A 15,503-nucleotide genomic window follows, 5' to 3' on the forward strand; every position below is an offset into this window, starting at 1 on the left:
ACGATTCCTGTCGAATGTGGTTAGTTTATATATTTGCTATATGTTTAATACTTCTATCGTGGATTATTTAGAGCGGTTTAAAATTGAGTTTTAGTGTCCCTTTTCCTTGTACTTTACCGACCTTATAAAAAATGTATCAAACTACCTCTTATCATAGACTAACCAACACAAGTAGACTTCTCATCCCATTGTAAATTTTGAAGCACGTTTTTCGTGTCTAGTTCATGTACGTGACACAAAGGCGCTAGTGTCGACGAAACTTTGTTTCTATTATTTTAGGGTTAATTTCTTGATTTGTGCTTTACTGTTTGGTTATATAACTAAGGGACAAGTTATTGTTTATGATTAGACCGTATTATTTGGTTAAACGAGGTTTTAAATGGCTGTAATAACGGAAAACAAATTGTAAACAAAACACGACCTCTACAGAAAACCGTACAGAACTAACAATAAAATTGGCTTCAGCTGTTCCATAAGGATGGGAAATCTACTAAGGGAGTATGTTTTATCTATGCTCTTATTCTATGCTTAGACTCTCAAAGTAGTTGAAAATGCATGTCGTCAGGGGGCATCTGCTAATGCAAATAAGCAGCTGTTTATTAAGTGAATCAATCATTTCGTCTATTACAATTGTGTTACAGTATATTATACCATCGATATGTCGAGCAATTGTCAACAATAGGCTAAAATCTTACCTAAAAATCAATCGATAAATAGTTTTGATCGATACGATTGCCACAATCGAAATTTACAACAGCTGGTTTTTACTCCCTAGAGACTAAAAATGATTTTTACTTCTAGAGAGTAAAAATGTTACTTTGGACCCGCAACGCATGCATTAAAACCGGCTGTTTTTGCTGCAGTATAACGAAAAAAATACTACGGGGGAGGTTCGGACGTATTAAACCATTATTTCCGTGGAACACCGTTGCTAAAGGCAATTCCTATATTTCAAAGACACAAACCATTGTAAATCCTTATAAAATAAGGGAGTTATAAAAGTGCTGTTATAACTCTTTTGTCAGTATATTGATATAAATAAGTTGGCCACGCTCCATCTTGTAATGGGCTATTTCGCTTGTAACATATATCCAGCAGTTGAACGATATAATAGTATAGCAAGGAAAAATACGCTAAGTTGGATTTTTATGGTGTACGTAGTATCAGAGTGATTGTATTTTGGAGTACGTTGAAAATCACCTTGATTTATTGAAGCATATTAATTGCATGAATAATAAATAAATAGGTAAACAGTATAATAGTGGTCGAAAAATATTGACTTACAAGTAGTATAAAAAAATACCATTACATTTATTCACGATCAGATTTGTGGATATAGGCTATTTAGATAAAACATGTATATCAATTATATGTATATTATTATTCACAATACAGTACCTATTGTATAGTATATTTTGCAAGATTAAATATTTACGAATTTGATATAATTAAGCTTTTATTTTATTAAAACATTTTCCAATTACTGTATTACATTTTCGAATTATTACTATGGAAGCCACGAAAAACGTAAATGTTCACGAAATACACTACAAAAGGGCTTTGCGTATGTTTTGATGTTTTCAAATATTAGATTTAGTTACAATTATTGTTATGTAAATACCCCAAAGATAATCGAGCAGTAAAAAACGCAGAACCACTTTTAATTATCTCATATATTAACAATCTCATCTTAAACTTAAAGAATAAAGTCGTTACGATCTACACTTATAACATGTGAGATCCATCAGTAAGAATCGTCAAAGAGCAGTCAGTAATAAGAATAATTGTAATACGAGTAATACGATTCGTAGTATATTTTAACAACTTAAACATTTTTTTATGGTCACCTAAGTATATATTTGAATACATCCATTTCTGTTGAAAACACCTCAGTAATTCGAAAATTATTGAAAGGAAATTGCCAATTTTCTAGAAATCCCTCATAATTATTTTAGCATACTCTATTAGTTTGAGCAACCCCTCTTCTGAATAGTATAGCTAACATAATCAACGGTACAACCGAAACAAAATATAATCTTTTCAAAATATCGTTTGAATTTCCAAGAAAAAAGTCACAGACACTTAGAAACAGGGAAAACCCGACGAACCAACCAAGTTTGGTAAGTTAGTTGGCAGCTTGACTGTGATTGGTCCAGTGTCATTGATCCATGAGGCCCACGAGGCTACTGATAAGCCAATAATGCTCCAATCTGCCTCAAGCTCTGACTGATTTATTTACTCTGTACTATTTCCCCAAATACTTATATTTTTGATCAGAAAAAATATATTTTGGAATCATATATATTCAATTTAATAATGCAAGAGGTGGAGATCACCTCTCTATTTTCACAAATAAGTTACTTGTTTGTATGTCATTAAATAAGGTCAAACATTTTTCAAAAACATACTTTCTCGCATTCCATGATGCAAGAGTTACTGGATTTTAATGATACTTCTGTTCTCTTATCATGATTACCGGTACTTATTTCATAATTATTTTTCAGAAAATATACTCCAACATGCAAGGGCCTCCCGCTCTTTAAAATAACGCTTGATTTGTATGGATATCTTGCAATCCCTATTAACTAGCATAAATAGCTTTCACTTGACACGACTAAACACTTGCTTACGCAGACACTTAATTAACAGTAAGGGATCGGTGAAAACGCTAATGCAGTTATAAAAAAAAGAACATATGTTATGGTTTAGTACCTAATTCACAGTAATGATACAATAAAACGTGTTAACATTATTTTTTTTTACTTTTTTTTAGTTCTCGTACTGCAATATCTAAAGTACCAACTTAATCCTCTATCCAGAAAACGTATATTATGGGGATTTCTACCACGAGTCATTATAAAAAAATTTCAAAATACACAAACCAAATGACATTCTTGAATAGTTTATATTCGAGCATCTTATTTCAAAATGTTTGTTCAGTAACATAAGTAAACGAAAATTACACCTACCTTGTCAATTTTGTCTATGTAGCATTCGCGCCATCCTAAAAACACAAATACAAAGTTTGTAAATTATATCATACAGAACAATTAATGTAAAGTTTACTTTTATGACCATAGATCCTGTTCAGCAAAAATATTCAAACATTTTTCATAAAAAAATATGTCTTCAAATACTGTACCTGTAAATTGCAAACTTGTTATGTTTTAAAGTGTCATTAGTTTTTCATTAGATAAAGAGCTAAATATAATTTGAAAAGTAATTGAATAAATACATTTTACCTCTAAATGACTGATGAAGTAAAGGATACTTTCAAAACTAGCTGGAGTATGAATTATTTTATGCCACAATGCACACTAAAATATTCTAAAATTTTAAAGGCTATGGCTTGAAAAATTCTTGTTAATTTTGAGAACCTTGATATGCCTTATCTTAATTTATAAATGGAGTGAACAAAACGTTTTAGAAAAAAAATACATTTCTTGTATTGTATCACCCTAAAAACAAAAACAAACTTAATTAAACAATATGAATTGTTCAAACAATTTTTCGTAAGGAGTAACTTCTAAAAGTAAGTAATTGCTGTTAATTAGCGTCATGAATGGTATTCGATTGAGAAAAGTTAATGGATTAACGTTTATAAAAGCAACAACGAATTACATAATCACAAGAGTATTTCGTTATGTAGCTCAAATTATTTGTTAACACGATTTGTGTTGTGTTAAAACACAACAGCTTTGAGATAAGCCCCTGCCAATCTCAGCTTGGCTATTGTATTTTTATTTAGCTTTTATCAAAATGCTGCTAATTATTTCACAATAAATATTATTCCATCGGCTATCAGAAGTTTTTGTGAAGTTCAGTGTTTTTAATGAATAATGATAAAATATCATCACAAAAGACTCTAACAATTTGTTATCATGTTACATTATTATTACATCTTTACAACAGCGTTTTCTTTATTAGTGTTAGGATAAAGTTGTTGAATTCTGTACAAATTAACCTTTAATTAGTGCCTCGTAATATTAAATACAGATTGATGTTTGACGAATATTTAATTTTGTTAATTGATTAAAACAACATGGTAAAAATGATTAGAGAAAAGTAGATGTGACGAGAACCTTGTTTGCTTTGCCACTTTTTTGTGATTTAATTTTTCGGTATGATCAAAAACGATGCTATATCATCTATAACTACGTGCTTTTTAAATATATTTCGAATAATATGTTATACTAGTCTTAATATTCTTTTTAGAAATTTGCTATTGTTTTGATATAAAGATTAGATACTCATTAATCTAGAAGGGATGGAATTTAATTAACAATTAGTTTTATTGAAAGATTTTCAATTTTCTCTATTAAAGTGGGTAGTTAGTTTTTCTATTTTTATTTTTTGTGTTTTTACACCAGTGGCATTTTTTACGTTTTGAAATGGAACAGTCTAAGCCCTGGTCTTGTTACTATCTAACGTCAACCTTTTTGTTAGATAGCTTCATTTATTCATAGCCCAATGACAAATGGTATCTGGGTCTGGAAACGATCTTGTTTGGATTCGAACCAGCGACCTTCAGATTTGAAGGTGAGCACTATAACCACTCGGTTACTCAGAATAAAAAATGTTTTAGTGATTGTTAACAACCAGATTAAAAAAATTGTTTTTTAACATCATTTTTAAAATCCTAAGCAAGACCTAATTTCAAAATATCCCCACATGACATATCACTTGACTCAACTAAAGACACTCCAATAGTAGTGATCTATGTATATTACAAAACATAATAACTCAGACAAAATGACGTATCAAATAAGTACTGGTCCAATTCAAATTTGATTGGCTGTGGTGATATTAAAACAATAACTCACTTGCATCATACAAAGATAAATTGGATGACTAAATAAAGAAATACCTAAGGTAGAGATAACAGAAGGAGAATTTCCCTCTCTGAATGCATCGGTCGCATTATGTATACGTGCCGAGAATGACAATGTCTGCTCTCGCTCTCTACTCCCTTAATGGGGTTCTAAATGTTTCCGAAGAACATTAAGAGTATTTTAAATGTTTAATGTATATTACATACTATAGGTTCCAGAAAACTAGTATTTTTAAGTATTTGGGAGTGATGATCACAAACAACAATAAAGAAGAAATAGAAATTCAGAGCAGACTCACAGCAGCAGAAAGATCATACTGGAGTTTAATAAAATTATTCAAAAGCAAACTGTTATCAAAAACCACTAAAATAAGAATGTATAAAACTATAGTGCAACCTGTATTGCTATACGGGTCAGAAACTTGGTCTTTTACCAAAAAATCCCAGAAGCGCCTTATTACTTTTGAAAACCAAATTTTGAGAAGAATTTTTGGAGCAGTAAAAGAAGGAAATGCATGGAGGATAAGGAAAAATAGAGAGTTAAAAGAATTATATGGTGAACCAGATATTGTGGGAATAGTTAAGAGTAGGAGGTTGAGATGGATGGGCCATATTAACCGTAGAAGTGGGAGAGAGATGGTAAAGATGGTACTCAGAGGTATACCAGAAGGAAGGAGACCATTAGGTAGACCAAGAATGCGATGGGTTGATGAGGTGACGAAGGACTTGGGAGGAATGGGAGCAGACTTGGAGCTGGCAGATGATAGAAGAGCTTGGAGGCACATGGTTGGCGAGGCCAAAAACCACCTAGGTTTCCAATGGCCACGTGCAGGAGTAAGTAAGTAAGTGTATATTACAGAATCAAAATAAAATGGCTAACAATCGTCGAACCAGACGAATCTAAAGTAGGATGTTATGATTTATGTCGACTCTTTTTTAGAAACATTTTGTATCAATCGGAACTATTTGTGGTAATGAGTAAAAAGATAACATCAGAAAAGATTGACAAACAATAAAAGAGTCGATAGACAACACACCTCACATATAGAGAAGTTACTACTTCACATTGTAAGCTGTGGATGTTGAGATGTAGGTAACACATTATGTTTTCAACTGCAGCTATAAAAATATAAAATAGTGTCCTAACCCTTTGGTATTATTAGTTTGTATGGGGTTTAAACATAATTATCATATAATATTTATTATATCAATGTGTAGTGAATGAAATAATGAATTAGTACGTCAGAGTTTAACAATTAATCATCTTCGTTTAATTAACACTCAAAGGTTATTTTATAATTAAAAGTGCTTTAAAGTTGTTTGGCGTGTAATATGCTTAATGAATTATAACTATGCTGCCAAATTGTAATTACCGTTTTAAAGGATTTATAAGATATTAATTTTTAATTACAATTTTAATTCCCACCCTATATTATAATAAGCACGAAAATGAAATGATTATCTGAATTTATTTTGTTCATGCAATGGAAATATTTGAATCTTGTTTAGTTTAGTTTGACAAGAACATGTTTTTCTTAAATTACTTCAGGTACTTAATCTTAACCTTAATCTGAATGGGTTTTCTGTCACACGACGTGAAAGTTGATTTTTTTTATTAACTACACCTGACTTCTACTTACACCTACCTACGAATGTAGCTTTGAAAATAGTCGGATGGTAGGATATTGGACCAAAGATATAGACTAACTAGTTAACTTGCTGAAGCAGACACACTTTAACCAAATGACCTGTAAGTAATCGTTCAAAGAGGGTGAAAGTCCAAAATTTTATTTTGGTCAACCTATCTTCATTTTACTTTATTAATTCTCCTTTACTCAAAGCGTTCCCCATAAAAAAAACAATTCATAGTTTTGTTTATTTATTTAAAATAATTTTATGTTCAACGAAAGTAATAATTTTTTGTGCTTGTGTTTAATATACGTTTACCTAAAAAACATGATATAAAATGTTACCTCGATTAAGAATGTTCAATAATGTTTATTTAGTATTTACATTATACCAATAACTAAAAATGATGGTAAAATGTTTGTTTATTTTAACATTTTGTAGAACTATTCAATAGTTAAAGGGTAAAACAAAATCAACGTGATAATGAAAACTGTTGTAAGTTGATTTTATATAGTACTACGCAAGATTAATTAACTAGAAGTCATAATTTGTTTGTCTTTGTTTTGTTATTAATGGATGTTTTTTTTATTTAATTTCTTTTATCAATGAGAAGAACCAGTTGGAGTTATGATGTTAAACACGAAGACATTAATTTTGTTTAAGAGAATGGTAAATGTATTTGTTGAAGTTATATATCAAGTTGAATAAGTTGTTATTGTAATTTTATTTAATTCTTGTAATTTAACCCGAGTTCTAACAAAAACTTCTTGCTTATCAATATCTCCTAAAAAGAGTGTACAAGTAAATACGACTTAAATTTTTTACACTGTTCAGAAAGTTAATAGTTCTACACCAGGGAGCAAGCTGTTCTAGAGGAAGAGCGCGGGGCTTCGGTTCCCGAAGTTCCGGGTTCAAATCGTGCCAAATGACCAATGGATTTGATCTAAGTCTAAGTCTAAATTTTATTTAAGTGGATATTAACCCTCTTGGACCAGCCTGATGGAATGTGCAAAAAGAGTTCGGGCAAGAATTAGTGTCCTAAGACGTGGAGGTGGGACATAAATAATACAAAAAAATAGTTCTAAGCCTCTCTCTTAATTATTTCCCATTTATTGTTAAAAGAATATTATGCCTATAATATTACTTCACAATTTACTGGCTAGAAAGTATTTTAAAACACGACCCACCCACTAGTGTTGACTACAAGATATTGAGTGTCCCCGCTCCACCTTACATTCTATTGCAGGGGCTCAGTGAAAGCCGTTCTAAGAAGCTTGAGGTGGCATTGTGAAATGACATGTGGTGCGATCCTTTGGCTTTATCTTCAACCTTTACAGCACTACACTTCAACACTATTCAACCGTCTGCGTTAAATATGTGCTTCGAGTATGACACTCGTTACTACAATATAATACCCCGCCACAGCAAACCTGCAGACTAGGTTAATTTCCATTTGTCTGAATTAATTGTTAATTAGGTTTAATGAGTACCTAGGTTTTCTGCTGCAAGGAAACTAATAAAGTGTATTTTTATTAAAACTCTATTAGTTTAGTAAAATAAATAAATTTGCCAAGTTTGATCAAAATATATCCATAAAAAACGTTTTAACAAGCAAACTACAACAGTTTACTTATTCTCCATAAGAATAACATGGTCATTTTTAATTTACAATTTTCTCCGTAACCAATAATTATACAGAAACACTTCGATATACAAAATTATTTTTTTAAGCTCTTTAAAATGGTTTAGAGAAATTTCGGGAATTTCTAAGTTTTGAGGGTCAAAAAACGGGAAACCCCTATTTTTACCCCTTAAAAACCCCATAAAATCCCGTTCCCATGGTCCGATCATGCTGGTTCGCGAACTCGTTTGAATAAACGTAGGTTTACACATTTGTACCAAATTTCATCAAAATTGATAATTTTTGCTTGAGTTATAGCGCTAACCCACGACTGAGTCGAGCCAAAAACAGATTACGCTAAATTACTACTTTTGAACATACCAATTGTTCAACCAAGCCAAGGTAAAAAGACAACACATAGTTTACTATGAAATTACTTGTGTAAGACATTACAGTAACAGAACTATAGCGCAATATTAGAGTTACTCAATCAGCTACGTCCATTTAGAATAAAGATCGCTACTGATCAGATTTGTGCTTCATCATCCAAAAGTCAATGTTAAATTATATAACAGATTTGTTTTATTGCTTACAAAACAGTGTTATAGTTACTAGAAGAGGACGAGAGTACACAAACTGTATCATATTGTACATACACGCTACACAAGAAGTTACTAAAATCATCAAGAAAGAACGAGGTTAAACAATATATTATCTTATAGCAGTCTTAAGGGACACAAAATTTGGCATCCAATTTATTTTAAACAATGTACATAACAATAAAACTCATTCAATTAATAACGACTTTACTACTGAAAACACGAAGTGTAAAAGTGAGATATAGAACGTGGAACTGGATTTACTCCGTAAACTAATCGAAGAAGTCGTAAAGTAAATTTAGAAACCGTCAAAGCAATAAATTTCTGTCATTAAAGTCAGAGAAGGTCAATATTGATTGCAATATCGTGATGGAGAGCGAGAACCGAGGTGTTGAGAGGGATGGGAGATGGGACAGAAATGTGGTTGATACACATAACTGATGAGGATTCTAATAGTAATTAGTATATGACAATCCATGCCTATCGTTAATATCCAAAAGGAGTCACACACTAAATAAATACGATAAATTGTTCATTAAAACCAATGAAAATTGGTAAATTACATGGTTAACGCACAGATAGCATTTATGTTGTATATCCTAAAATATATTATGCGCTAGTAATGCTTATTGTTAGACACTTGCAGTAAAGTATTCGTTGTACGCATTTAAAACATCCTAATCCACCTAATATAAAGCGTCATTATTAAAGGTGAAAATATTGTTAAGGGATTATCCACGTCCAAATTGGTAATTCGTGTAATAATACAAGTTTTATTGTTTTACTCTTTTATGTACAAAAACCTGCTAAATTGATTGATAGATTGAATGATCAAATGGGTTGTTCATAAAATAATTCATAAATTAATTAATTTACGTGCTATTTAAATACGTATAAACAATTAACAAGTGTTCTAAGCAAAGCCACCGATGTCTTGTCTGACATAAAAAAAAAAATAAAAAAAAACTATGTAAAACGTATAGTAAATTTTAAATTGCGAATATCTAAAGAAATAAAGAATATCTAAGAAGGTCTAAGTATAGAAGATCTTCCTATTATAATTTGAAATTTTAATGTTTCTTTTAATATTTGAATTATTGTCATAATAATAAATTTCGATTGTTTGAAGAGTTAAGGTCAGTTTTTAAGTTTTTCATAATAAAATTAAATTCGAAACTCTCCCTGATCAAACTTTGGCTACAAAACGCCATTGATCAAAGTTCTAATAAAAAAAATGGTATCTAGGCTTAACAATGAACTCACATTAAATAGAAACAGCAACACTGAGAATGTAATTCACTTGACTAACTAGACTTCTAATCAATTGAATCTGAACTTGTTATTTATAAAATCATTTTGAGGTGGTAAAATAAAAACCTTCAAGAATAATATAAACTAGCAAGAGTTTGCTGCCCGGATCACGTCCCCCTGATCTACCTTTCTTGCATTTGATAGAAGATATCACCTTTCCTTTCATGCATAGCTTGAATTTCTCTCTCTGGAATAACTGAATTTAAAATTATCCAGTAAACCTAATAGAAAAACTAGAATTGTTGCGTTTTTCTTGATAAAGGCTAATATTGTAAAACAATAAATATATAAGTAAACAATTTAATAAATTGTTTTGTACAGTTAACATCACTCTTACGATTTGAAAATTATAATATTTAATACACTTTAAGAACAAAGTATGAACTACTGATTATTTACGTTTTGAATGTGTTGGAAAACCCTTGAAATCAATTCAAAAACAGAAAGGTATTCGTATTAGTTTTAATCACTTAATTTGTAGTGTTTGTCTCCACGTTTATCTCCATTTTAATTACTATTGACATTTTAAATTCGAACCACTTTTAAATAAATTATAATATTACTAAATACTAACTCAAAATTGAAAAAAAAAACAATTAACAAGTACCTCTCCGTCTTAGAATATTAATTTATCATTGATGAAAGCTTGTTTGGGATGAATTCCAATAAAAAGATTGCTCATTACTATTTATTTTGTCAGCAGACATGATTAGATCAATAAACCGGAAAGTAAACATTATAAACAGCTGATCTTAGTCAGTAACAAAGCTACGCAGGTTTGTTAATTCACTAAATAAATAAAAAACCAATTATTAAACCATTATAATATTACATGGTGTGCAAATGTAATTATGACATTTGACACACCATTCTACACTAATCCTTCACTCATATTTGGGTTAAAATACGCACCTACTAGTAGGTGGCGTCCCCATCTCAATGATTAATAATTTATAATTGATAATAATAATTGTCCCATAAACGTTTGTAGTATGCCAGTTTAACCATGGCATATGCCAATTATTAAACTCAATTGAACGATAGTTACCTTAGCAAAACGTACAAACATTTTGTGAATACTTTTATTCTTGCTTTTTTCCATTTTATCCTGATGGTCGATAACTAGTTTAAATTTAAATCATTTTTTTTATAAACGAAGCCCGAACAGTTAACCAATCAGTCTGCCGGATTGGACTAATGCGCTTAACTCTGAACCAATCTCCAGCTCCCAGCCGCTGATGAAAACATGGCTCAACCTTTATACTGTGTCGTGTGTGTGTGTGTGTGTTAGTGTAAGTTTGTGTGAGTGTTTGGGAAAAATCGTTAAACTTAAAATGATTTGGTACTAGCTTTGAAGACGACATTGTATTAATGTTTTATTGGTGGTATGATGGTAGCATACGACCAATGAAACATCAATCATTTTATATGGATATACAAGCATTTTATAAATTTGGAGGTATGCAATCGTTTATAAACACGTTTGCAGAATGTTTTCATAAATACTCCATGATAAAAGAGGGGGTTTTGAAAAATAAATATTCGCAATACCCTATAAACCTAGAGGTGTTTTTAAGGCATGTATATTCCAAACCAATCACAACTTTTCTTGATCTTTTGAGTTAACGAACAATTAGTTACATCTCTGTGCTCATAAAACAAAACAAAAAACACCGGAAATAGACTTAAATAGTTAATAGACTTAATAGTGTGTACTTTAGTACATCTTTTATAAATGCTTAATCGTTTCCACGTCCTTGATCAGATTTACATCATATACAATATAATCTGTACTTAAGAGACTATACCAAATCTGAGAAATAATCATAAAATTTAATTATATTATAATATTATTGATTTAATTATATTATTGATTCGTCATTTAATAAAATAACACATTTCTTATAGGTTTGGGCCAAGCTTCGTTGCACGTATAAATCTAATATTTGTAATTCTTTATTTTTTTTATTTTGTTGGACTTTGTTCAAGTTATCTTAGAGATGGTGAATCCATTATCGCGCGCAGGTGGCCAGCCTGTGAAATGGCGCTAAAAACAGTCTGCACCATGTAGCCTATCCCTCCTTAGTGCTTAGCTAAGTATTTTGTAGCCAACGAAACATCTGCTAAAATGTAAATTACGTTTAGAGTATATGCATTTAATTCTCGCTAGAAATTGCTAATTAGTGAATCTAATTACATTTACGTAAAAATTAGTTTTGTTGGACACTCGACACTCTTAAAAACTTATGTAACTTATTTAATTCAGTAATTCAAATTTACATTAAGCACTCCGACTGGAGCATAATAATGTAAAATGTAATTATGATGTCGACCACGCTATTGTTGAGTCTAGTTTTACAAATTAACCCTCAGCAGGTAATGTAATTAGGTAATTACTATGTAAATACAACAAATACTACGATGCTGTTATTGTTAGTATAATACAGTTGTGTAGCGTATTGTATGTTTTTGTATTGTGGATTAAGTACTACAGAGTTATTGCTTGCGGCGGTGCTAGATTGTTGTTTAATCGTTACAAAATTTCATCTCTGTTCCTTCATAATTTTAAACAAGTAAAAATATTTAAATTTGGATTACTAAACCATACAGTATAAACCCATTATTAAATAATAGTTTAATAATAAGTATTAAATAGTATTTGCGTTTCAACATGGAAAAACCCCGATTTTAAAATAAAGTTCTTGTTTTAAACTTGGTGCTGCATACATCCCTACTCATAGGTCTGTCGTACCAACATTACCTGCCAAATTTACTTTGATTAATAATAAAAACGACCTCTGTGATAATGTTCAAGCAAACAGATAATCACTACTTTAAACGATGGATTTGAATGTAGAGCATTATAGATAAAACAAAGCTTAAACTAAACTATCTATAGCAATAAACCGAGGATTAACCTAGGATAATTCCAATAACGTTATCTAAAAACAATAAATAATAATGCATTAGTTATATGGTAGATGTACAATAAATGTGAACTATAATATTCAATATTCTATTTTCTAACTGAATCTCATTTGTAAAACTATAATAATCTACATCCACCTACATTATACAATTTAATACTGAAATATCTGTGAAACGCAGTACAAACGATAGGATGAGCTGCTTTATAAAAGTATATCGGATGGATATAGAATACAAAACGATAAAGGACACTGTTTAGTCTTCATCCATCTTACAATGGCACAAAATCTGGACAGCCGATGTATCAAGCTGTCTCGTAATCACCTCTGATTCCACTACAGAGTTCTCAAATTCAAATAAATCAGTGAATTTAGATCGTTTCTAATTATATCTTGAGAATTGAATCCCGGACTTTGTAGCTTGACAAATACAGATATAAACTTAACATGATACCGGACTTTTAAATAGCAATTTCATTATGTTTTGCTTCATTTCCAAAAAAATCCCTTTTTTCGGTATACAGTAATTGAATGATGAGAGGGGAAATAGTAAGTGATTTGAGAACAGAATTTAGCATCAGGTTTGAGTAGTACCAAATGATATGTGTTTGAGAAAAGATCTTACTTTTAATTATTTTTTTCTTCCTATAAATCTTGAGGAGTCTTGAGATTTGAAATTTAGAATTATTAAGAACAGGTAGAGAAAAATACTTTGAGAGATAAAAAAATACAAAAAATAATTAAGAGCACATTAATTGAGTATAACAGTTATATATTTCTTTACGTGAACACACAACATAAACAAACAAAAATATCTAAAAAGCATATGTTAATATTCTGAAACCCTAAACATGTGTTGGAGCCAGACCAAAGGAAAAATTATATTTAATTTTTTTTTATAATAGGTCCCTTAATATTTATATATTTCATCGTTGACGCATACTGTGTTTTGCATGTCTTTAAAAATACACTTAGAAATGAAGAATAACATCTAAGCTTAAGAAAAGCATAACAAATGTTTCTTAGAAAATTATTTTACAATTTTAAGAATTATTTGACTCACCATGGAAATTAACTTTAGGGTCTCACCTAACCTAACCCTTCATAATCTATGATTTGATATCCAAACTTGAGATCATCGTATCCTTTTTAAAACTTTTTCTAACATTGCAGTTAACATTAGGTAAAATGTACAAGGTAGGTTCTTAATCCATTCATACACCTTACGCATGACCCAGCGAGTACTACTGTCACAGACTTGGGCTACTCCAAACGTAACTATGTTTTACACATCTCACTAAACTACTTATAGATATTCACATTCCATGAAAAAAAACCCATTAAGAATGTTTGGTGTGAACAGTTTCTAAATTGGTAGATACTAACTATGTACCTTTTGATGTTGTCAATCCATCTCTAGGACCACACAAAACACGAAACATATCCGCGTAGATTTGTGTACGGTATATTAAGATTTTATGACTATGTAAAAAAGTTATTGAAGATGCAGATAGCTTAGAAGTAACTCATTACAAATATGGAACAATTTGCTCCAATCAATATTTATTTCCTAACGGTTTACGATTTTATAGATATAATTTTATAGTAGGCCTACTGTACTTACTAAAAATATGTTTTTTCATCTGCAATTCAAATGTGATTCTTAATTTTCACTCGAAGACAAATTCACTTTTAGTTCCAACTTTTTACATTGTAATGTACCGTTCTATTTCGTTTCTAGGACACTCGGTTTCACTAAGAATTAATATTTCTCGGACACTTAAGGTGTTCACTGATAGTATTAAAAACGTGTGTAAAATAGCGTGTTCATTCGTTAAATACCAACCCAACTGTTAAGTAATAATGTTGCAGTTTCCTTTATGTATATTGTATACAGCAAAGATATTTTGATACTTGCATTACTAATTTATAAGGTAAGAAACATATACTGTTTAGGTTATATTTTTCTGTTCTTTCCACTTCACATTGGGCAAATCTCTACCAAAATCAAGCTAATAATCTACAAGATTGATACACTAACTGTTTGTTTAGTTAAGTTTATTTTCACTCTATCCCATATTCATTACTGCCTGCTATTCTACCATAGTGTTTCCGTTATTGTATTTTCCACTCATCTCGAACTCAATGTTAACCTATATTGTTTGTTAATCGGTAATTTCCACTTGATCCCGTACAAATAACTAAATCTATCCCCTTTTTCCCACCTTGCCCTACGACACTATGATATATCTGTCATACATCATAAGCGACTCACCCGGTATGATGATATATCCGCGGGGGGTGAGTTGCACGTTAGTCCACCACGAGTAAGGAGAGACTGGCGTATCGACAACCCCTTGAATGGTACAGTAGTACGCACCCGTTGCCATGGTTACCTCCCTCCACCCCGCCGTGGCAAAACAGCTTAGCCGATATTGGAAATAATCATCCGGTGGGTGATCACCGGGTGGGGGCATCCGTCACTCATCTACCGTCCCCCCTCAGATTCCGGTGGGGGGGGGGGGGTTAAATGAAAGATAACGTGAGAATGCAAAGATTAATTTGTAAAAAATATGGAGTCCATA

At 31.0% G+C, this 15,503-nt stretch overlaps 1 protein-coding gene across 4 annotated transcripts in view; it reads right to left on the reverse strand.

Annotated features, from left to right (window-relative positions):
- The window catches only part of LOC128996372 (cell adhesion molecule Dscam2), a 190,050-nt gene extending 174,806 nt beyond the window's left edge, over window positions 1-15,244 (reverse strand). For all 4 annotated transcript variants that reach the window (XM_054421668.1, XM_054421666.1, XM_054421667.1 and 1 more), the window contains exons 1-2: window positions 15,194-15,244; window positions 2,970-3,004 (exon numbers count right to left, since the gene is read on the reverse strand). The gene's annotated coding sequence lies outside the window, so the exon portion shown is untranslated. The remainder of the gene's footprint in view (window positions 1-2,969; window positions 3,005-15,193) is intronic.
- Between the last annotated feature and the right edge of the window lie 259 nt (window positions 15,245-15,503).

This window comes from Macrosteles quadrilineatus, unplaced genomic scaffold (genome assembly GCF_028750875.1).
Source record: "Macrosteles quadrilineatus isolate MER2022 unplaced genomic scaffold, UCM_ALF_1.0 Scaffold_6__1_contigs__length_79288215, whole genome shotgun sequence".
Classification (NCBI taxonomy): domain Eukaryota; kingdom Metazoa; phylum Arthropoda; class Insecta; order Hemiptera; family Cicadellidae; genus Macrosteles; species Macrosteles quadrilineatus.